This window comes from Drosophila rhopaloa, unplaced genomic scaffold (assembly GCF_018152115.1).
Source record: "Drosophila rhopaloa isolate 14029-0021.01 unplaced genomic scaffold, ASM1815211v1 contig_3, whole genome shotgun sequence".
Taxonomy (NCBI): domain Eukaryota; kingdom Metazoa; phylum Arthropoda; class Insecta; order Diptera; family Drosophilidae; genus Drosophila; species Drosophila rhopaloa.
Window position 1 is genome coordinate 5011305 of NW_025335123.1, and position 24536 is coordinate 5035840.

At 36.5% G+C, this 24536-nt stretch overlaps 1 protein-coding gene across 12 annotated transcripts in view; it reads right to left on the reverse strand.

Annotated features, from left to right (window-relative positions):
- The window catches only part of LOC108046448 (Ca(2+)/calmodulin-responsive adenylate cyclase), a 43251-nt gene extending 18882 nt beyond the window's left edge, over positions 1 to 24369 (reverse strand). For 11 of the 12 annotated variants that reach the window (XM_017126128.2, XM_017126126.2, XM_017126121.2 and 8 more), the window contains exons 1-2: positions 24038 to 24369; positions 23213 to 23318 (exon numbers count right to left, since the gene is read on the reverse strand). The gene's annotated coding sequence lies outside the window, so the exon portion shown is untranslated. The remainder of the gene's footprint in view (positions 1 to 23212; positions 23319 to 24037) is intronic. The other variant, XM_044461418.1, reaches the window with a different exon arrangement.
- Positions 24370 to 24536: the final 167 nt, after the last annotated feature.

The following is a 24536-nucleotide window of genomic DNA, read 5'->3' on the forward strand; positions in this document are numbered from 1 at the left end:
CCATTAGCTGAAAATATCCGCTAAAAATAAGTAAGCAGAAAAGCTGGCGTGAAATCAATCAATGTTCAGCTCAGCAAAATTTCCCACTAGCCACTGGCCCACAGAGGCCCACGCACTTGAGCAGGCGAAAATACACCGAGAATGGCCAGAAATCTTCTGCTGACAACGGTCTTTCACTGGCAGATTAATTGCGATTTGTATGCGGCAATCCGTTAAATTCATTAAAATATTATGCACAAATTCATTTTACAAATAAAATCCGTAATTAGCCGGCTTTAACGAGTGCAGCGTGGAATATTTGGCCGCTGCCATTGGATCGATGTCTATATTCGGCTATGCCCGAGACGTTAAATCAATTAGGCATGAAAACATTTATAGACATCGTGGAATATTGCCACACCACCGCTGTGCAGCAGCAGCAGCAGCCCAAAAAAATTAGCAGTGTGCGATGTTAGGTGTGTGTTTCAGCGATGAGATATGTTCACCCTCTGATTTCACGAAGATAAGGTGTCTCCGAAAGAGTTTCAATCATAATTCCATTCCATAACTCAAACCACCTTTGGCACGGACTAGAAATTAAGGTATTAATATTAGAATTAATTTGTCTTGTATTAATAAAAATATATTTAAAAATTAATAGTTAATTTAGTTCGGCTTATAGAGTCTTAGAGTTTGTAAATTAAAAAGATATTTTGCACCCTTTTAAATATATATCTATATACTCTTAAGCTGTTTGTTTCTAATATCTTTTTTCAGTTAAATTTTAAAACTATCATCTTAAGCTCTTATTTTAAGTCAGATAATCGAAGATAGATAGACAATAGAATAGAAAGACAATTTTAGGATACTTTTTAAATTTTATCAAAATTATTCAATCCTATTAATGACATTGAACGATCTGCGCCAAAAATAATTTTTTTTTATAATTTCAAGGGTATATTAACTTCACCCTGAAGAATAATCAACTGATTTTATTTTAAGACAGCAAAATGAGTTTGGCTATAAGTCTAAATCCTTTGGCTTCCATAGAATCAATTGGCCTACAAGCTTTAATCTATAAAAATAAACAGCCTTTTTCGTTATCCTACCCTGATCTCTAATCAATGCACTATCTTTATTTCATCCACTGATCCTGCCTAGATATTGGGATTCCCACTTAATGCCAATGAACTGTGCAAATTGATCCGAACTCCTTATGTGTCCCGTCCAGTTGAGCAATCATCCAGCAGATCGTGCAGAGCCTCGTGTTTGAACAGTTGCTCCGACGAACCCTCGACAATTAGACGTCAACATGGATGTTTCTTTTGTTTGTGTGGCAGCAGTTTGTCAGTCAGCCATTCAGTCAGCCATTCAGTCAGTCAGTCAGACAGTCAGTCAGTTGGCTTACTCGTTGATTCGCTGTCAATTTGTTTGCTCGCGCCGCTTGTTTGTTTGCTTATGTGGGCTGTTTGAATCATTTTTGATGTGCGCATTTCGAATTTGCATTTTCGCAGCGACATTAATATAATGAGACGTGAATATTTTCAATTTTACGTCCACATACTCGTCCCCAACTTAATGGCTTCAACCCCATCACCACCGACGACGACAGTGTTTTGTGTGGGCTTGTCCAAAATTCTATTTGCGGCACGCCAAGTGCTCAAGCGAATTTCTGAGTTATGCAAGTGTAAATACGAGCGGTTCGCACTGCAGGTTCAGGCCAGGCCAGGCCAGACCCACCAACTACCAACCAGCGAACAAAAAGCGAAAAAGCCAAAAACACACAACGCAACGGAAAAATTGTTGTCATTATAAATTCACGTCAAGTGGGAATTTCGTGCGTATTTTGGAAATTGTATTTATGTGTCCTACATAAATTGCGCGGAGCTTGTTGGCCGTTAGTTGAGATGTTATTTCCATCATTTCAGTCGCGGCTAAATTAATTAAGCTCGAATGTTATGAGTATTTTGTCCAGTTTCGCCGCGATTGACGAGTCGGCACGAAGTGGATTGCCAATGCTCAATAGATCGATTGAGGGCCAGCTGACACGCGCTACTGGGCCGCCTTCTGGTAATACTTGGCATCATCCATTCAACACAATACATTCAATACCCCTCCACCCTACTATCCACACACTTATCCCTCGAGAAGCGAAAACATGACAATTTCTTGTGTTTCTTTCTTGTTTCCGCTTGACAGGCACCCCATCGCCTCAAGGAGATCAGAGTCCAAAGAGGTTTCTTGCCAAGACTAGCCGCAACTGTGTTAAGTGAAAGGCCTTAACCCAGAGTGGGGGGGGGAGGTAGGTTGCGTTCCATGTCAATCAGCGAGGCCCCAGAGGAGATGGCAAGGTGGATAGATAAAATGCATCGCAAGTGAATTTGCCGCGATTTCTAGATTGATTTTCTGGCCCCAGCAATTGACAGCAATTAGGTTTGCAACACTTTCATGGGCTCCGCATTAATCGTCGTCATCATGGGAACTCATCATAGCCGCTCTCGCAATATAATCAATCAAATTTCAATTTCCAATTTTCGCTTTCGTCGTCTGGCGCCCGGCAACAAATTAAGGCAAAAAGCGATAGAAAACCCGATGCAAAAGCAGCATCAGCCAAATGACGCAAACAGGAATATTTAGCAAAGCAAAAAAAAATGAAAAAGGAAATCACAAACTGTACGCTTGTATGTATAGACATGACCATATCAAACGGTTTTTATGGCCCACTAAACTGATTGGATTCGGATTCATTTATAGTTTCAAAAGGAAAACTCCGGGAACTGCAGCAAATTAGGGGTGTGGATAATCCCAGTGAATTCAATAATTGATGATCTTTCATTATTCTATAAATAGTTTAGTTTGGTTCCAAAAAAATAAAGGTGGGGGCAAAACCGACACCCCAAACGTTGGAACCCATAAAGGTGCTTAGTTTTCTTCAGTATATAATTGAACTATATAGACGATTCATTTATGTGTTTTTTTCTTTAGCAATTTTGTATGTTGTTTTGTCTCATTCCAGACAACCAAAGAAAAATAAATAATTAAAAAGCCTTTCTTAAATAGCATTATTATACGAAATTCTTCTATATTTATGAAAGGTGTAGTTTGTTTTTATGACAGTACGGATTCTGAAACAGAGACATATAAGATATTCCTTGACAAAATGGATCACCTCCAAATTTACAGATTATTACAAAAACCCATCTATCAACCAGAACCAACCTGCCAAAGCTCACTCATCCGCCATGTGGGACATAAATACATTTTTCCACTCTGCCACTGTTTGCTGTTGCCAAAGGGAAAAGAAAATTGTATTAGCCCAAGTTTCATACTAAAACATTTTAATAGACAACAAAGTTTTTCTCTTTGGCCATTCATCTCAGTAGCGAAGCCGGTCCAAAAACTAATTATATTTGTACGTGTTCACTGTAGGTCAGCAAGCCCAATTTTCCCCTTTTTGCCCAGCGAGTGGGAAAGACAAAATCAATTAGTGGATCCCGTGCACATTTTTGCCATCCACTTTACCAAATAATTTATTACACTAGTTAACAAGAAAATAAATATGTAAGCTTTTAGCACAACTTTACAATTTTATTTTGGTTTGATCATTAAATGGTTAAAATGTTAGAAAAAAAAAAAAAAAAAAACCTTAAAAATATATATAAAATAATGGAATAAATAAAGTACAAGCCTCAAAATATTTGATATGGTTTTTTTAAGTTAAGGAAAATGTTCATCTCAGTTTTACAATGCACTGACTTAAAATACATTGTAGAAACAAAATTTCAGTCACAAAGAAAACTTAAAAAAAAAATGTATTTCTATTGTTTTGCCAACTAGTGTTATCTGCATCGAAAATGTTCTTTGGTCCTGCCATATATTACGTTTATTTTCTTGTTATTGCCATTTAAATAGGCCATCATGTTCGGGGTTTTGCAACAAAATTAGTTTAGCTGACCCTCCAAAATCAGTAAATTGAATACAGGCTGCGACATGCGGGCTTTTAGGAGGGTGGAAATTGGCGCCACACGAAATTTGATGTCTCGCCAAAGAACTCGTATATGTGAGCCCTGCTTCCTATTCCAAATCCCAGTGACCTCCCCTCCCCAAAGACCACCAGCTCCGCTTTCATTTGTTGGGCTTTAGCATTTTTATTAGCATGTGCGCGAAATTCAATTTCCATCATGAGCGGCATTCGATAAACCAGGCAAAGCCGCTGGACGTTGTGCTGAAGCCTTTGAGTAATTAACAAAAAGGCCCCCAAAAGAAAGGCTTCATTTTATGATATTTTTTGAAACGGATTTTATTCGTCACTTGGTATAGCCGTGCAAAGTGCTTTGTATTTTTGGTGTGTTCTTAAGATCCCTTTAGCTGTTTTCCGGGTTATTGCCCATGATGTTGGCATGCCTTTTTATTGCTCTCCAGGGAAAAATTGAGCTAGCACACACACCTTAACACGATAAGAATTGAAAAAGCATTACACTTTGCACTCAGATAATAGGCAAGGCAAATAGTTGCATATAAAATGCACCATTCCAACAGTGGGACTTAAGCTTAAGAACAAAGTGTTTAGGTAGATATTATTGTACCTACGGTACACACAAGTAAAGAATTAATCTTTAGACTTCATGGCCCTCAACCGTAGACCATTTACCATCTTGGTGTCTTAGTCTTATCAGATTAAGAGATACAGTCACACTTCTATAAATTGAACATTTCTAAGTATAAATCCCACAATGCCAAAATTATGCCTATTATAACCGTTAAAAAACAAGTAGCTTTTGAAGAAACCTAAACATTTTTCTGTGTGATGGTTTAAGTTACGGAAATTTGACTGTGTTTGGGCGGGCGGTGAAATAAGGGAAGGTGGATTGCTCAGTGTTATCTGGTGCAAACCCAGGTTGGTTCCGCTTCTCCGTTGGAGCGACACCTCTGTTTACACGGTCTCTTGGCTATTCCAATGCAGTGCAATGCACTGCCAGCTGATTCAATACCGCTCACCCCACTAACTGCATTTATTCCACATTCTCCACGCGGTTTTCGCAGTTAAAACGATAAGGGTTAAGTTATAGAGAAATTGAAGGTTTGGAAGTGTTAATAAAATGTTTGTTTAACAAATGCGTTGGTAATAATTATAATGTTATTTACAACAAAAAAATGTATTTTTGTATAAATGTGTTACTATTTACTATTATATTTCCAACTCTTCATCAATAAATAATAAGATTATAAGAATCATTACAAAAAATTCTTTTTATATATTATATCAATTTTCAGATCGTTGCAAAAATCTTTTGCTAGGAATCTACACATTAATTGTGAAGAGTAATTTTTTATTTTTAAAAATATTTTTCAACCTCAATCAATAGTTGAATTATTTTTTTTTCAGTGTCGGTTTGGATCAAATTCGATTTTTATTTGAGGGATTTTCTGCGAATTCCTCGATTTGCCGTGCTTTTTATTGCATTTTTGCGCCTAATTAAACGCACAGCACAGCACAAAGCGCGAGATATCAAGAAACGCATTGAGCATATGTAAAATATGTACCTAGGACAGACGACGAATCGCTTGGCTGGCTCGAACGTGGCTTCGCATCCGCAATGAATGGCGGCAGGATGAAGTGGATGAGGTGGGCGGTGGGTGAAGTGGAGTGGAGCGGTGGCTGAAAAGCAAGGCAAGGGCACGGCACGATGCAAATTACCCCTAAAGGCCATCGCACAAAATAAAATCAATAAAAAGTTTATTTATAACACACTCTCGAACTGCTAGATGATTGAACGCTTGACGATCTGGAGCTCCAGCGGGTTAATCGTGCGTAAATGCATCCTAGTGCCGTGTTCCGAATCAGAGTGTGCGGATGAGGACTACTAAGTATATACATCTGAGGAATTCAAGATTTCCTACGGCCATCCGATCGAAAAAAACATAAATCCCGTTCAAAAGATATTGTTGTAAGTAGTTAACCAGACTTAATCAATACCGGTCACTCAAACTTATTGGTTAATAATAGTAAAGAATTCATTTGCCAAGTCAACTTAAAATAAACAGTATTGATAATATTTAACTTTTACCTTAGCAAATGTAAATTTACCAAAGATGAAAAAATTTGGTAATATTTAATATTATTTAAATTTTCAAAATCTTAAAATATGAACGACCAATTGTTATCATAACCGGTAGAATCTAATTTCCCATTAAAAGTTATTCATGCTATGACCGAACCCTGAATACTACTTTAGTTTAAACACTATACATTTAATGGATATAAAATTTGTAAGTAAGTGACAGTCGGACAGATAGACCGCAGACCAATTGTGTGGTCATTGGATGCTGTCTGACCTGTCAATCGCACTCAGCTTGCCCTTGTTCTGGCTAAGATCTCATCGAAAGTGGCAATATCATCGAGCAAGCGACCCTGGATTATCCGATTTTCGCCCATTGCATTAGTTGCTATCGCCACCTCATTTTCTTTTCAAATTCTCAGGTATGGCTAGCCAGGGGAAAATATTTACAATTTTCGTTTAGAAATTACACCATAAGCTTTAAAAAATTTCGGAAATAATCTTTGCACTCAAATAAACTACAGAGATATTTGTACACAAACAATAACTAATCATTATAAAAAATAAATTAAATTGAAAAGCTGGCAATATAGATACATATATATATACCATACACAAGTTTATAATATGTAATGTAGCACACATAAGAGCTCTTAAAAAAATAGTTGTCGGGAAAAAAATAACCAATCCCACAAAGCTATTTCTATAATCATCCGAAGAACATCTGCTCGGCTCGTTTCTGCATGATTGCTCCTCTGTGTGAGCCAGCATGCACAATTGATCGTCTTAAATTGCAACCGGAAGTGGCATGATCTTAGCGATCAGAGCATCCACAGCAAAGCATCTGGTGAAAACTTTAATGCTGCCATATATGTCTATAGATATGAGAGCGTACGATATTTGCCCTCTGCCCCTCTGAACCCGGTCAACTATAATCGTCAAACGATTATAGAGACGACAATTGCAAACGACTGTAATTTTGTTTAATCCCGCCAAGATGCAGGTGGGCCGGGGCACTGTGACGCAATGGCATCGGCCATCAAAATGCAAACTGATTATTAGTAATCTATGCTATTAGCTGCAACTTATGGGGGGGTTTCATAAGAGCAAAACCTTGGCCACTCGCTAATGCAGGGCACGCAAAGAAAAACGGAAACCGAATCCCAAATCCACAATCCACAATTACCCGACCCCCAGACATCCGAGCACCCAGATACCCGGAGTGGAGCTTGGTCTGTGGACGACCATTATGAATATTAAATATTTGCTATTTCCAGTGAAAACAAAACGAAAAACGACAATAGAAAAGGGCTAATACAATGCGCTCGCTCAGACAAAATGTACGGCAAAGATTTCATGGAATTTTTCCATCAAATTATAACCTTTGGAGGAAATTCCACTAAATATTTCCATTTAAAATTAACTGATTGATGAAGACTCGCAAAAAAAGGTCTGCCTAATGCTAATTGCTTAAGAAAAACTTTGGTAGAGTCCTTAACTTTTTTGCTAATTAGAAACACGACAGGAAACCGTTTAAAAACTTTTTGTTTATTTCCTACTTGACCTAGTCTTAGTCGAACGTGTCTGTGCTTTAACTTATTGTTAAATAGACAGGCTTTTTAAAGAAAACATTAATAATTGCATTTTATCGTTTGTTTCTCATTATTATTGATGGCAATGGTTTTGCAAAATTCAATGTTCGTTATTTAGGGCTTAAGTTTTTAAACAAAATTGATCGCGTTTCTCAAGTTTTAATAATTCCCCAGAACCACATTTTCATACAGGAGGTCATGTGTAGATCGACTCGTCTGTTAATGTTGATCAAGAATGATATGTTTATAATTTCTGAATTTGCTTTTGTTCATACAGACGAACAGCGAATCGGCCGTTAATACTGATTAATAATATGCATACTTTATAGGGTCGAATTCACATACATTGCAACGAATTAAACACACCCTTTACTTTGTGTTATATATTATATCTTTTTAAAATAATAAAGATGATTCGCTGTAACTACAAAAGACTATTTAATCGTTTGGAGTCCAATATTTTTAAAGTATGCAACATTGTGTTGTATCTCTCAGTGTAAAAGTATTATATAGGTAAAGTTATATATTAAAAATCCAATATTTTCTGCAGATCGTGTCGATATTGTGGCCATATAATACCGTTTTTTTTTTTGCCAGAATCGACATCTGCGAAATCATTTGCCGAACATGTGTTGTCATTATGAAGAGTATCTCAATGCTGACTGCTGCTGATCGACCTTCTCTCCATCGGCGAGCTTCTCGACGATGGTCTTTCGGCATTTTGTCAGAACATCTCACTTAAAGTGTTGACTTTTGAATGGCAGCCAGCAAAAGCCAACCGAAACAGCGAAATGAAAAGAAAATAAACGGACGAAACGAAACGAAACAAAACGCCAGCAGCGAGAGAAATAATATTTCCGATTGTCATTGACTTTGTCCTTAGAATATTTGAAACAAAAAGAAATCGCGACAAATGAAAAGTTAATGTCAGAGGCATGAAATTCAAAAAAACAGAATTCAAACAGAGCAAAGTGAGTGTTGTCTTTGTTTGTTTTGGTTTCGAGCCTGCGGAAGGCAGCCGGAAGGACGCGATGAAAAAGTATTCGCCAGTAGTTGACGTTTTGACTGCTTCCTTCTGGTCTTTAAAATCGAATGAATGTGAATATAGGGACGCCTGCAGACTGCAAACTGGAGACTGGACATCATCCGCTGCGGCTGGCTACTAAAACGGATGGGAAATGGCACACGCAGACAGAAGGAACTCGATGCACAAAAGACACACACAGGGCAACTTCTGGGTTGTTGAACTAAATATGCCAAATGAATTGCAGGTGTCTTGGGTGCAGCGACCCACGCACACAGGAAACAGCTGCCAGTGCTGCAGCAAAGTGTCCTTTCCTCCTTGAACGCCCATCGCCCCACCCACTTTCCGCACCTGGGGAAAGCCGCACACACTTAAGCCATTATATACGCTCGCGGTGCTGATGACCCTTTGGCGGCCTGCCAACAACAACAGGACAACAGAAGAGCAGTGACAGCAGGACCCTCTGCTGAAGGACCTACTAGCAAGTCCTATGAGCCAGCTTGTTGCCCTCCGATGATGATGTGGGTAAGAGTCCAATGTCCTCTTTAGTCCAATGTTTACGACATTTGTTGTGACTGGAGATTGCATAAATTAAAGGACTTGGACAACAGTTTGTCTGAATGTGACGTTTCACTTACGATTCTGTTTCTTAGTTTCAAGAAATCACTATTGAAAATAAGTTATTTAGTTTTTAGTTAGTAAGGATATACATATGTACTTCCAGCAGTGAGTGGCAAACTGAAGTGCCTTCGAAACTATACATTTCATGAGTTAGAAACCCTTTGACTTTGGTTGCATCATTTGGCACGCAATTTCCACTTGACCTTGTCGTGCCATCCAGAGCTTTGCTTCCTTCTCGTAGGCAGTATATTCCCCTTCTACGCAGAGCTCTTTATCTGTCTACATATTTCCCATGACATCACTCACCGAATCGCGAATCGATAAAAGGTTTTCTTCTCTTTCGCAGGCCGTAAACAAAACAGCAAGGGGCAGTAGCGAGATATAAATAATAAGTATAATAAGTCAAGGTTTTAGAATCACGTTGGATGCCATATCAATTGGTACAACTTAGCATATCTCATGTGCATTTTAATAATAAGAAAATAGATGAATAAGAAGGAAACGGGGAAATTTAAATAACTTGTTTGATTTAAAAGGATTTGAAAAGTGGTAATAACATATTATTATTGTAATTTCAATGCCGATAGCAAAATTGAAAGTACCTATTAAAAAAATATGCCCAATAAAAACATATTTGACAATCGACTAGAAAATAGTGTAACTATTTTATGAATCATTGTTATTATGTTTGCCGGTTTATAGACAGAAGTAATTACAACTTGTATGAATTTTCTTATTGTTACAACAAAACTACAAAAATCAGAATGATATGTAGGTATGCATATAAGAAACTCAAAGCCTCGGTTATTAGAATAAATAAATATCTTTCGATCATATTACGACTTTATTTTATGAGACCAACTAGGGTGAGGGTGTACTACTATTATTTTGATCGCAGCTGTATAATCAGTATAGCGTTTTCCATTCCTGCTTATCTATCTTCTCGTCTTATCAACACGCCTCGGTGTTCGTAGCGAAAGTTTCCTGACCCTCCGCAAAGAAACACCTAAGAACGTTAATAAGTCTTACGACGCTAAAATACCTAGCCCTCAATTCGTTAGAACTTAACTTCCTGGCAACCGAATTCCTTTACAATAATGTAAGCTTTAATTTATATTACATAAAAATAATTATTTTAAACACATCTGCCATTTTAAGTTTTAGAATTTTTCCTTGAATATGTAATACGAAGACATCACATTTATATCGCAATTCCATCGTAGCTTTCCTAGAATTTTAGTACATTTAATTTGATTTTCCAGACAACAAAGTAATGTTTTGAAAGAGTTAAAAAAAAAGACTAAAATGGAACCTGAAACGTACTTCTTAAAAGGTAATCTTAAGAAAAAGAAATAAATAACTAGGTTGATCTTTCAGATAATTATTCCTAAAAATAGAATACAGAAAGAAAACATTTGTTGTGCAAGCTAAGAATCACTATGATTACTAGTTAATACTAGTTAATTGAGTGGCGCTTATAAACCAGTCAAGTATGCCCTTTGCCCGATTTGAAAAATAGGTATATCTTTCTATATACCCAGAACATTCAATGTGCAATCGCTCCGGCCACTTGAGTTTTGTTTTTTATCAGCGCAACTGGAAAGCTGATTAACTCCTGCTCACAATCTTTTTCCCCTTATTTTTGTCCACAGCCGATTTGAAGTCAATACTGCTGCACTGATTTTTGTTTGTCTGTTTGCAATGTCGTTTAGGAATCTATTTATATTTCCCGCAATGTGGATAATTTATAAGTTCCAGAATGCTTTCAAAGTCCGCTGGGGTCACCTGAGGCTCGTGCTGTCCCACTGCAGGTCTCCTTTAAATGTGTTCCCTTTCGATTATGCAAAATGAGGATAATAATGTCCGCCGCAGTTCCTGTAGCCAACGGTTCAAATGCCAGTTCCGGAGTTCACTGACACAGGACACATTTGTGTGTGCAAGGAATAATTTGCTTCTGAATTGAATTAAGCCTTATGAATTTTTAAACACCATGTTTTTGATCGTATTACCACGACTTGGTAAATTATCTTTACTTCTCATTAATTAATACGCTTAGACCAAAATTGGTAATTGTTGGAACCTCAACAAATGCTGTCAAAAACATACCCGATGTTTCCAGCTCAAAGAAGCTGGGTCGACAAAAATAAAATTTTCGAAAATTGATTAGCTCAATCGTTTGCCCATTTTTTGCCCATGTTTGCCCACTTTTTTTTTTTTTTTGCCCACCTTTAGTTTTGAAAATATGGAATCTTCGAAAATTTTCGAACATTTTCGAAAACATAAAAGTTGACTTTTTCAAATTTTTTTTTTTTTAATCGCAAGAGAATCGTTTGCCCACGTTTGCCCATCTTTTAGAATTGGGAAAATATTTATACTTTTGAAAATATTCGACTTTTAAGTTTTGATCATATTTACCTGCAGAAAAAATTGTTTGCCCACCCCTTAAAAATCGTTTTTTCGAAAAAATAAAAAATGACCATGATTGCCCATCTCCTGAAATTTAAGAATTTAAAAAAATTTTCGTTTGCCCACCTCTTAAAAATAGTTAATTTTGACAAAAACGTTTGCCGACGGCTTAAACACGAGATTTTTAACAAAAAACGTTTGCCCACCCCTTAAAAATCGTTTTTTCGAAAAAATAAAAAATGACCATGTTTGCCCATCTCCTGAAATTTAAGAATTTAAAAAAATTTTCGTTTGCCCACCTCTTAAAAATAGTTAATTGTGACAAAAACGTTTGCCGACGGCTTAAACACGAGATTTTTAACAAAAAACGTTTGCCCACCCCTTAAAAATCGTTTTTTCGAAAAAATAAAAAATGACCATGTTTGCCCATCTCCTGAAATTTAAGAATTTAAAAAAATTTTCGTTTGCCCACCTCTTAAAAATAGTTAATTGTGACAAAAACGTTTGCCGACGGCTTAAACACGAGATTTTTAACAAAAAACGTTTGCCCACCCTTAAAAATCGTTTTTCGAAAAAATAAAAAATGACCATGTTTGCCCATCTCCTGAAATTTAAGAAATTTAAAAAATTTTAGCGTTTGCCCACCTCTTAAAAATAGTTAATTTTGACAAAAACGTTTGCCAAACACGGTCATTTTTTATTTTTAACAAAAAACGTTTGCCCACCCCGTGAAAATCGTTTTTTGAAAAATAAAAAATGCCGTGTTTGCCCATGTCGGCAAACGTTTTAGAAAATTAACTATTTTTAAGAGGTGGGCAAACGAAAATTTTTTTAAATTCTTAAATTTTAGGAGATGGGCAAACATGGTCATTTTTTATTTTTTCGAAAAAACGATTTTTAAGGGGTGGGCAAACGTTTTTTGTTAAAAATCTCGTGTTTAAGCCGTCGGCAAACGTTTTTGTCAAAATTAACTATTTTTAAGAGGTGGGCAAACGAAAATTTTTTTAAATTCTTAAATTTCAGGAGATGGGCAAACATGGTCATTTTTTATTTTTTCGAAAAAACGATTTTTAAGGGGTGGGCAAACGTTTTTTGTTAAAAATCTCGTGTTTAAGCCGTCGGCAAACGTTTTTGTCAAAATTAACTATTTTTAAGAGGTGGGCAAACGAAAATTTTTTTAAATTCTTAAATTTCAGGAGATGGGCAAACATGGTCATTTTTTATTTTTTTCGAAAAACGATTTTTAAGGGGTGGGCAAACAATTTTTTCTGCAGGTAAATATGATCAAAACTTAAAAGTCGAATATTTTTAAAAGTATAAATATTTTCCAAATTCTAAAAGATGGGCAAACGTGGGCAAACGATTCTCTTGCGATTAAAAAAAAAAATTTGAAAAAGTCAACTTTTATGTTTTCGAAAATGTTCGAAAATTTTCGAAGATTCCATATTTTCAAAACTAAAGGTGGGCAAAAAAAAAAAAAAAGTGGGCAAACATGGGCAAAAAATGGGCAAACGATTGAGCTAATCAATTTTCGAAAATTTTATTTTTGTCGACCCAGCTTCTTTGAGCTGATGTTTCCCATTAGAATGGAATATTTTTACGGCCTGCAAAATATCATCCTCGTTTTGGTATTTTTGCAAAATTCACTTGCACTTTTTGTCGATACACCCGACTGGGCGCGGAATTGATTTGCCCATTATGTACTACAACAGTCGCGCCTGTTTCGCTTTCATCTTTTTTGGTCGCCAACATGTGTGAAACATCTGACAGCGTATTTTGCTTTGTCACGCGAATTTTAAGCAACGCAAAACAATGAGCTATGAATATACTCAAATGGATCTACGAGTGTGTTTTGCGAGCATACCGAAAATCGCTATAAATGAGCTGGCTGGCAAGCCCTTCGGTTCTTTGGAGAACTTTCTTACCCGTCCGTCGGGTTTGAATCACTACCAATTTGTTTTGGAACGTGCTTGAGTACTTAGCGGAATGGGTATCGGAATCTAAGTGGCATTTATAATTAACCAATTTGTATGTGTGTCAAAATTGAAGTGTTATTGTCTCTAGATGAGGTTTTAAATTTTATTTTGTTTTTTTTTATTTTTTTATAACTGCAATAAATTGTCAAATGCTTAGCGTTCTGTTGCCGCTTCCCACTTAATTGTTTGCCATAAGCGGATTGGAAAAATCGTAAAACGTCGTCTAAAAGTGGGCAGTTAATTATCATATATGTCCGGCATCATCGCCACCTATTTTCCCCGCCCCCTAATTACATAATGTCCGAGGTGGAGAGTGTTTTGTGGTTCCATTTTAACTTTGTTTACCAGTGGGTTATCTACCCTGCACTTTATTTGAATTTTGTGAATTCTAATCGATTGGTTGATAGCCGTACTTGCGAACCTCTTCATCCGGGATACTCACTTCTAAATAAGGCTAGAGTAAAATTAATTAATTTTTTTCGAAGCAAATTGAGTTCCCTAAGCTGACATAAGACAAACTAATAAAGTTGGGCCAAAGTTTCGAACAAACAGACCGACGGACTGAGAATCCGCTGACGGGTTCGAGTGGTGCTACTCGAATCGAAGAAACAATGGCCATTGGCCCATCTTAAGACCATCAAGTGGATGTGGATGCCGCACAGCTGGCAGGCGCCAACTTCATAATGCAAATTGCGTGATAATTGTTTGGTCAGCAGGCAGCTTCAATTGGACAACCGATATAATGAAATGGGGTTGGGAATGAAAACAGTTTCGCTTCACTCTGCAGCAGCTAATTGTGGCTAACTGCAGCACTAGCTTACACAAAACTATGGCTTTAACTTGAGATCGCTGGACACGAAAACATTAGTGAAATATTTTCCCAAGAACTGTTCTTCAGATAGTATTTTTATTAATTATTATTTAGTCTTAATATAAAATAAATAAATATATTAAGTGTTATCATATAGAATATTTATTACAAAAATTTGTTGTAGTCGGACTGGTTGCGTGTCAACATTTGTTTAGCAAAGTAAAAGACTTGGTAAAAGGACTCAATTCCAAGTTATAAAGCAGTCTACAATTTTAAAACAAAGTTGTATATTGTTGCTTTGTAGATTGTTTGCGTTCCCATTTTTATTTTTCAATACTCATAATTTGTTTTTATATTTTCATAAAACGAACTTTTTTTTAGGCAAGTCACAGATTTAAATTCTTGTATATGTCAGACTACGATTTTAAAAGACGTTAACTTTGTATATCAAGGCTCATAAATAGAGATTAGCTTCTACAAGAATGGTTTCTTCAAAAGTACTCGCCAAAACGGCCAACTTTGTGAACTAGTGTAATTCGAGTGCGTCCAATAGGCGTATACGTGCTGGCCATTTACCCCTCCTCCTCGCATGTCAAAGGCCTGTCAATCCGCTCTCTCTCTAGCGTTGACTCGCTCATGCATGATTGATGGCATTGATTGATCGGCGGTGAGTTGCCCACGGGGAGGGGGCCTAAGATGCGAGCAATCATCTAGCCGACTGATCATTGTCATGTCGATCAAATTAGCAATTAGATAAACAATCGAAACAATGAATAAATACAGGCCATCCGATCAAGTTATGACTTCGTTATGAAATTAAATTGCAAAGTGCCTAAATTAAAATGTTTAAGAAGAACAGGAGGCTGAACACAACGAATTACTAATGCTTTAACGAATATGTATTAATTTAAAAATAAAATTGAAAGCAACTGATTGAGTTATGAAATCACTTTGATGACTAGAAAATAATTTTAACTATACTGTACAATTTTTAATAACTCAGAATGCATGCTGCTTTTAAGTGCAAACTATGCTTTTTATGGCCGATTTCTAAATGTCATGGTTGGCTTTGGAATTCTCGATCTAATTGTGGTTTTTAAATCTCCAAGCAAAATTCTGGGGATATCTGTGAACAGTAGCGGATCCAGGTACTATTTTAGTACAACATATTTCATAATTTTTTACTTAAAACAGCCTTGAGTGTGTAAAATATATTTATTTGTCCGTTTTCTGGGCTTTTGGAAGGGCATCCCCAGTTCGATTTGTCATCACTTGTCAGTGTGTAAAGTGTTTTTCACATCGCAGCTCGTTTCGGGGCCCAAAGCTTACACATCAGGCTCGAACGTTACAAATTTGCTGCGCGTGCGCAAGTGTCTTGGCTCTCCGATCGACTTAGTTTGCTCAGTTCTGCTCCAGTGCTCAAAATCCAAACTTAATCAATGCGCGCGCTTTTGGTGTAAGTGGCTTTGGGGGCTCAGAGGCTGGTCTATCTATCTCACTTGTGATTTCGACGCCAAGCTTCGCGGTGCGGTGCGGTGCAACTGCCGCCGCCGAGCTATTTGCACAGTTGCAGTTGAAGTTGAAGTTGCAGCCGTCCGTCCGGCGGCACGTTTTTTGTCAGGGTTGCCAGCGTGAGTTCATTTTAATTGCCAGCACATTCCGTTGTCCACACACAGATACTCACCCATTCGGGCCAATAGCCAATAGTCAATAGCCAATAGACAGCAACCACTATCTAAGGAGCTTTGTAATGAGCGGGGATTGAATTGCTGGCCAGCATTTATGCCTGATTGGTTTACCCCCAACACAGGCAGGAACTTTACAAATCTGCTGCCATAATGGTCTTAAATACCTGGTCATAAGTAAGTTCATCAAACTCCAGCTGATTGGAACAGGAAATATTCAAAGCCTGTTTATAGAAATTTTCGTGATAGCTTAAGATTGTATTATCACTTTAAGATGGAAAAATATATTAACCAAATTTATATTTTTTCACCAACATAAAAAAATACTCTGAAAATTATTATAATGTTATTTTAGTAACCATTGATTCTGGAGGAGTTTCATTATAATTTTATAGTTTTTAAACTAGTATTATTAATCGCTGGTGCATTTAAACCTTCTGTTGCCATAAAATAGAAGAGAAACTTCAGATTGAAATTTAAATTACTTCAATACATATTGTTTTAATAACCAATGGTGTACGTACAATAATAAATTTGAAGTTAGTTAAGGTCAATTTGGGTCCATGGTTTCAATGGACTCCTTGGACAAAGAGTATTCAACTGATTCAGCTTTCCAATAGTCCGTAAAGTCCGTGGAGGCCTGAGCAATTTCTATTTAGGCTTCGAATTATCTCTGATGTCCATAATTGATTGGCAGTGCAGCCCTCTCTTTATCGGCTTGCTTAATTTCTGCTCGTGAGAATGGGTTTTTCTGCGTGTTTCTTTTTTTGCTGACTCTGTCACATTTGGCGGCGAACAAATTAATTTCTGCGCCTACATGCACTAATTGACTCGCATATGGGCGTTTGTCTGATCTGCGGCGGCGTTTAGTAATCCCCAAGAAAAACAAGCGGGGGCAGCAGATACTGTTCAGATACTGATGGTAAGGGTACCATTTTTTATACTCTGGCAGAGGGTATTTATATATTTGAGTTTATTTAAGATTAAAGTATTATTGTGATAGTTATTGCATATCTATATTTGCTATTGTCGAAAATTGCTTCGGTTTTCGCTTTCACAAATTCTTAGTGATTTACTTTGTAACCTAAATAAAAGGAGATTTTAAGGTGGTTTTTTAAAAATAAGATCTTATTTGCAAAAGAAAAATATTATATAAATCAATGATTCATCAACACTTATTATACACCATCACAAGAGCGTGTTATTTTCTAAATTATTATTTTCAGACCCCACCTCAAATAAAGCGATCAAAAATTTGTATAGCGTATTGTGGAGAACCAAAAAAAGATAGTTTTACTCAATAGAAGTGAAACCCCTAACACGCCGGAATATTCATAAGGACAAACCAAGGGTATATAGAGCTAATTGAGGTCGAAACGATTATCATTTCGGATAATGCTTTTTCTCAGTACAGGTAAGGTATGTACCTGCTACCCAGATACTTGATATCACTGGCTGCTCATCTTTCGCTGCCCACACAAAGCGGACAAAGACGCTGGCAAGACGCCGCTTGACCTACAAATGGCTAAATAGATATGGCTAAATAGAAAAGCCGACACCCTTACACCTCGTTGAATGCCACATGGGGGTAGCACGGGCTATAGGGGCAACATGGAACATGGAACCGAAGCAGATCAAGTGCACACGTGAGAACATTCACACATGGACACTGGCACGCAGCTATGCAAATGGTTAATTAGAAATCAATTGAAACGTATATGTGCTCGTAATTGGCCAACGCCTGCAAACTGCCGACTGCAACGGAGAGCCGCCAACTGCGACCCAAATACGCCACCAATTGGATGTGGCATGCAAACGGCGACGAGAACCAGTTTGGCCCCTGCCCCTGCCTCTGCCCCTGCCACCAAATATCTATATCCCCACCATTCACACAGTCCAACTCCACCAACTAGAACTTCCCAAAGTTTAAATTTCAAACGAATGCGTCGTCAAAAATGAATTTACTTTTAAATCCTCTTCGAATTAAAAATTATCTATGGCCTAGGAGCTTTGCAAAAAACAATTAGCTATTGATGTTTTGTAACAATTTATAAAAAGTAGTTCAATTGAATGAGCTTATATAGAAATCCTATTACCTTTTAAATATATTTTCATTTTTAAATTTGATTGTTAATTTAAGTTAAAGATAATAATGATTAATATTATTGGTTAGCCTTTTTTTCTACAAAAAGAAATTAAAAAAAATTTAAATCAATATTTAATTCTAGATTGATTTAGTTATTTTATGATTAAATAATCTCCTTTTCTCTATAGACTTTTCCAAACTATGAAAATTACGACCGAAGAATTAAAACTTTGGATTGTTGGCTCGTTAAATCTAGAAATATCTAGCAAAGTCAGCTCGAAAACATTAGGGGCATTAAAATCGACGGTCGTTAGCTACAAAAGCTGTTCGTTCAACGAGTTAAATTATCGTTGCTTTTGTATAAATGAAGTGAATGAGTTTCTTTAAAGTACTGCCGCCATAATATTATTTAAACATAAAACAAAGCTTTTGTCGAGATTATCAACAAAAACTGCATTTCAGGTATACACTTAAACTCGCATTTGTTATTTTATGTACTTGTATGAAAAATAAAGCAAAATATTTGGTACGATTATTGACTCTGGGTCCCTCAAAAGATTTTAAGAAAATTTTCTTTACTAAAACCTGTTCCTGTATATCGGTGAAACCTTAAAACATTTCCTGCTTGGGCTGCACAAATGCACAAAATATTGGTTTTATTGTACGTTTATGATCCTTTATAAAAAGAAGCTCCTCAATTGAATCCTTCTAAGCCACAAGGTGTTGCAAATATTATGATCGAAATTGAAGGAAGAATTGCACATTGTTCTCTACCTGTTATTCTTAGAAAACTTGTTTGCTGGGAAATTGGAAAGAAGTGGTTCTTTTGTAGTGCTTCGGTCGGTTTCAATGGCACGACTGCCCCATCAGGCCGCCCACTTGCACTTTTCAGCCGATGCTCAAACACTGTTGTCAAGCAATTTAGCTCACTTCGCAGAAGGTTAGAGGCAACTGACTCTTTGGGCAGCTCTTCGCCTTATCGCCCGCCGCCAGTTCGTTTGTGCGGGCCTCAGTCTGAGGTTGCACTCGCCTCAATGCACAATTTGCATGCATGTCACGTTCCCGCAACGATGACGGCTTCGTCACCTGGCCCAACGCACAGTCCGACAAGAATTTGTACACTTCAGGCAGGAATACAAAATACAATACAAAAAACAAGTCACACATACGGTGCAGAGTGGATAACCCGAAATGCAAATACCCTTTTCAAAGGGATTTCTGACTAACGCGTAAAAATCACATGTCATTACCATATTTTACGCAAAAAATAAAGTTGTTCCCCTTTTCAGAATTATTATCAGCTTTTTACTCATTAAATAATATTAACACGAGTCATAACTATTTCATAATTATAATATGACTTGTCCCTTGTTCATAATTCCAAGTGCTTTTTTTTATCATATGCCAACAAAAACGTGAGTTTGAGAAATTTTTAAAGTTGAGTCAAAATATAATTATAAATTTAAATATTTGAAAGTTCACTTTTACAATACAACTTTGAGGAATTTATTCACCATTTATTATTATAAAATATTATAAACTCATCGTTGCAGTCACATTCTTATTCGTTGTTGTTTTGTTTTAGTATTCTATTTCTACAAATCGTGAGCAAAATATTTAAACCGCTCAAAATAAAAATTGGAAACGAAAATGTGGGAAGTCAATTAAAAATCTTTGGCCATGTTTTTGTCTGTGTGCTAAGTTAATTGAATTCACGACTGGCGCCATGATTTACGATTTATAAGAATGCCATAATCGAAAATATATATTTGAAAAATTTTCTAGCCTCGATATTGAAAATTGCGTTGGTCCGAATGAATGGTGTATTATTATCTAAAAACCTGTTGCCAAAGCAGCAGTGGGTGCAAAAGCATAATAGTAAGCATAATGGTGCAATTACATTATGCCATACAAACCGAACGATCATTAGTAACATACATATAACAAAGTTGATAGGATTCACTGTGGAAAATTTGAAGACATGTTTGGATTTGAAATATGAAGATAGCAAAAATACTCGATTCTTAATCATCTAAAGAAAGTAAATACAACTATAATCTAATCACTGATCTGTTTTAAAAATGTTACCTGCATTTTTTGTTTACATTTTTTACAAAACAATGACAAACTCAAAATATATAGATTTTAAATTGCATAGATATAAGTAAATAAATTTCTATAATTAACAACTATTTTAAGTTGAGCGTTATGAATGGTAAATAAATTTAGTAAATATATTTCGAAATTTGTCTGAAATGAACAACATGTTAAGAAAGGTGTTATGAATGAAGACAGTTTCAAAACTAAAGAATCTTCTTTAGTATTTACTAAACGGTTCAGAAAGTCTTTTGTTTTTGATTTTTTTTCAGTGGGGGCGAACTGCATGTAATGCTGTGTAGTTGTTGTCGGCTGTGAACAACGCGGCTTTGTATAAATTGGCAGTGCGTACCGAAGCAACAACAAGAGCTGCTACATCTGCGAGACTGTGGTCACAGTTCATTGAACCGTTAGAACACACTTTGCCTTGCCACAGAGATGCTGCAGAAGATGCACCCGATGGATATGGATATGGATGGAGCAGCCCATGTGCCTGTGCGTTGCACAGAAAAAATATTGCACGCTCTATGCACATCCATTGATCATCCATATAATTAACAAAATAAAACAACCTTTATTTTTGTTATGTAGTAAATATTGTTTGGCATTATATTTTTGTATATCTTTAAGAGTGTATAAAAAAGTACGACAGAAATTATCCATGCATAAATATAGCTTATGAGCAACGCTAACCAGCGTCTATCAATAATTTAAAAATATGTCAAAAATTGCTGACTTATGCAGAGTGTTGACATATACGTATTATTCTAAACAAGAAAAGATGCCAACTTTACCATATCGAAATAAATATACCCTTGCACTTGAAACAAACTGGTAAGTAAATATACTTGTTCGTTCACTGCGTTTCTAAGATAGCATTGGGACTTTTACATTAATAGTTATGTTAAAAAAAATTGAAATCAAATTTTGTACGATTTTGAAAGATACATTTACTGACTACCTCATTTTTGTTTAAGCTGCAAAATTATTTACCTTCCTCGTTTATTTATGATTATTATTTATTTTGCTTGTTATTGAGCTTGTTTTTCACTGTGTGCTTAAAGATGGCAACGATGCTGTGGTGTTGTGGGACTCTGGTGGTTCAGACAGACACTCCAGAGCGTGTCAACAGTGGCACCACCGAGCCAGAAAAGCGATGCTCTTCAGTGGTTTCAAAGGCGATGGTGGTGCTGCGCGAGAATGATCTGAAAGCGTTGAGAATTGAAAATGCTGCTTGCCCTGCCCAACTATAATTTTATAGCATACACTTGGGTTGCCTTAAAATATTGCGAATTTAGAGTAGAAAAGATTTTATATTAAAAAAAGGAAGTATATTTATAAAAATATAAATAATAAAATATATCATAAATATAATTGCCAAATTTTAGAATTATTTAGCAGATAAATAACGACAAATGTGTCTTATCTTAAATGTGATTTTTGTAAATTGTTTATTTTTCCTTATAAAAATTCCTTACTGCGTTTGCAATCTACATTTTCTTTTGTAGCGAAATCTGATACCAAGGACAAGTCGAATCGGACTTTGTGTTGGGAGGAGTGTTTTGCCTTTGTGGCGCTTGTAATAACAAGATAATCCCTGAATGAAGAAAGGTCATCAGACGCACATGTTAGACCCTCAATCTCTGCGAAGACAACAACCCACTTGACCCATATCCTTGAACTCTAAAGTAAAACGCGCTTTCGGCGACCTTTTTGTGCAAAAAAATAAATAAAATATTTATGATATTGTGCACAGCGAAATCTACGGAGGGAACGAGCACAGCCCAGAAAGTGCATGTGAAGAGGCTAGAGCGCGTGCATTGTTCGTGAGAATATTGTTTTTAGCGACATCGAAGGCCAAGAAGGGCAATGCACCAAGTGTTATTACCAATACACGATGTGCGATAGACGACGCAGGCACATCAAAGCCCAAAAAGACTGGAGGAATGGCGGAAAGGGAATCTTCTTCCCCAGGGAGATCATCGTCATGGAACCGTGAAGACCATTTATAAATAGCAAAAATAAACGAATCTCATGATTTTACGGAGGCTTGTCGCATGTCTCACTGCCTTGTGGAGGTTGAAAACAAAAATAAAAAAAATACAAATAAATTAAAACAAAAATCTGCGGGTAGAACAGAAAAAACATGTGCCAGCTGCGCCACACAAGTTTCATGAACTATTGCCAATGATATTTCGGCTTAAAGCACTAATAAATATTAGGTTTATATATACTTATTGAGTGCTATTATGGTTTGTACAAAAATGAATTCCATGATCGAAATAGCCCTACTGATAAGTTAAGCTAATTTACAATGCTCAAGATAATGATCAACTTTAATGAACAATAAAAAACTAATAATTTGACATTAATCGTTACTACTTACTATATTTCTCTAATCTCCACTATCACTGATTAAATACAAAGTCTAAACTCATTTATGGTTTCAAAATCTAAAATTTGATTGGTTATTTAGCTTATTCATTTAGCGACTATGCAAAGTATAAATATGTTTAAGTACTCTCTTTCTTGATATTAAGGGATACTGAACCACTGGCTAAGCCAAACAATTTAAAGTTATCATTAAATGTTTTTACCAAAATACTACTCTGGTTTTATACATATAGAAAATTATATATATTTCCCATTTCGGTAGTTTTATTTTAGTAATTATTATTTTATATATTTTTTTTTATGTTATTTTAGTTTATTATACTAGAAAAAATATCGAAAATATCAAAATATCGGATATCTATGCTTTGATTTTATTTTATTGTTCAAAGTTGAGATGTGAAATGTATCTTACAGATTTGGTCCAGAACTATCTTATTTTTTGGCCTGTGTATATACATATGTATTTTACATGGATAACTTACCCAAAAAGCAACAACGATTGCGTTGCAAGTTGACTTTTTTGGTTCCTTGTTCTGTATCTGTTGTTGTTGTTATCGTTGTTGTTGCAGGTTCAAGATGCATAGATGTCTGAAGAAGAAAAGAGCGAGACAGTGGGAGAGGTTGAGAGGAGAGCGAAAGAGAGAGCAAGAGAGCCCTAATTGAATGTTTGGCTTTTAATTAAACAAGAATTGTAGGCGGAGGGCGTGACAACCGCTTCACTGTGTCTTTTTTTTCACTTTCTGTTGGTTCTCTTCGTTCTCATATCTTTTTTAACCTCTCCCCCTCCTTCTCTTCTACTTTTTGGTTATCTAATCCGAGGGTTTGACCCTTAAAACAGGTGACATTTTCGACTTGAGGAAGTGCTTCCGTTCCTCTTGTTGTTGTTATTTTTGGCGTTGTTGCTGCTGCTGCTTCTGCCAATACCGTTATTGATTTTTTGCGGCAGCTTGTTGTTGTTCCTGCCCTTAAGCTTAAAAAAGGCGTGTGGCAAAGAAAGAGGGAGAGGGAAAAGCCAATAGCAAAGCACCGCCTAAGCGCATCACACAGACATGGGATGAAGAGAGGAAAAGAGGAGCAGAGTAGGAGAGGAGGAGGGGAGCAGAGGAGAAGGAGACAAGAAAAGAGAGGCCAAAGCAAAACGAGTTAAGACGCAAAGACAATGCAGATAAAGTCAGCGACAACAAACACGGCCAAGAACAACAACAACAGCCGCAGTCGCCGCGGCACGCTCTTCTTCTTCTTTGGCTACCACCAAATGCATTTATTTTTTTTATTTTTTTTTTTTTGGGAAAAACTTGGATCTTTACTTTTTAGACCAGCTGCGGATTTAGTTTTCGTTTAAAATACGATTGCTGTTTCACCTCTTAAATGCGCGCGCGCATTTTCCCCGACAAAAAGAAAACAAACGGCCGAGACACACAATTAAAGCTTTGTTAAACTACAAAAAAAATAACAAACTGGGCGGCACACCGAAAAAAAATATTAAAAACGTCGCGTTATTTAACGGCTTTGCCTTCCGACGGTTTCTTCCGCTTGCTCGGTTTGTTTGGTTCGGCTCGTTCGGTTTGTTTGGCCTGTTTGGATTAGTCTGACCAAAAAAGCGTTGCAGCCGAAAGCGTCGACACGAGACGATACTGGGGGTGGGAGACCGTCGATTGAAGTTGGCGAACCATCGATGCTTGTAACGATATTTTCGAAAATATCGGAGATATCGATGTTTGGCCGGGGACAATCTATGTTATACCATCTCTTCGTTTAGTTCTTACGCACTGTCAATTTTTTCAGTTAGAGAGCACTATTTATTGC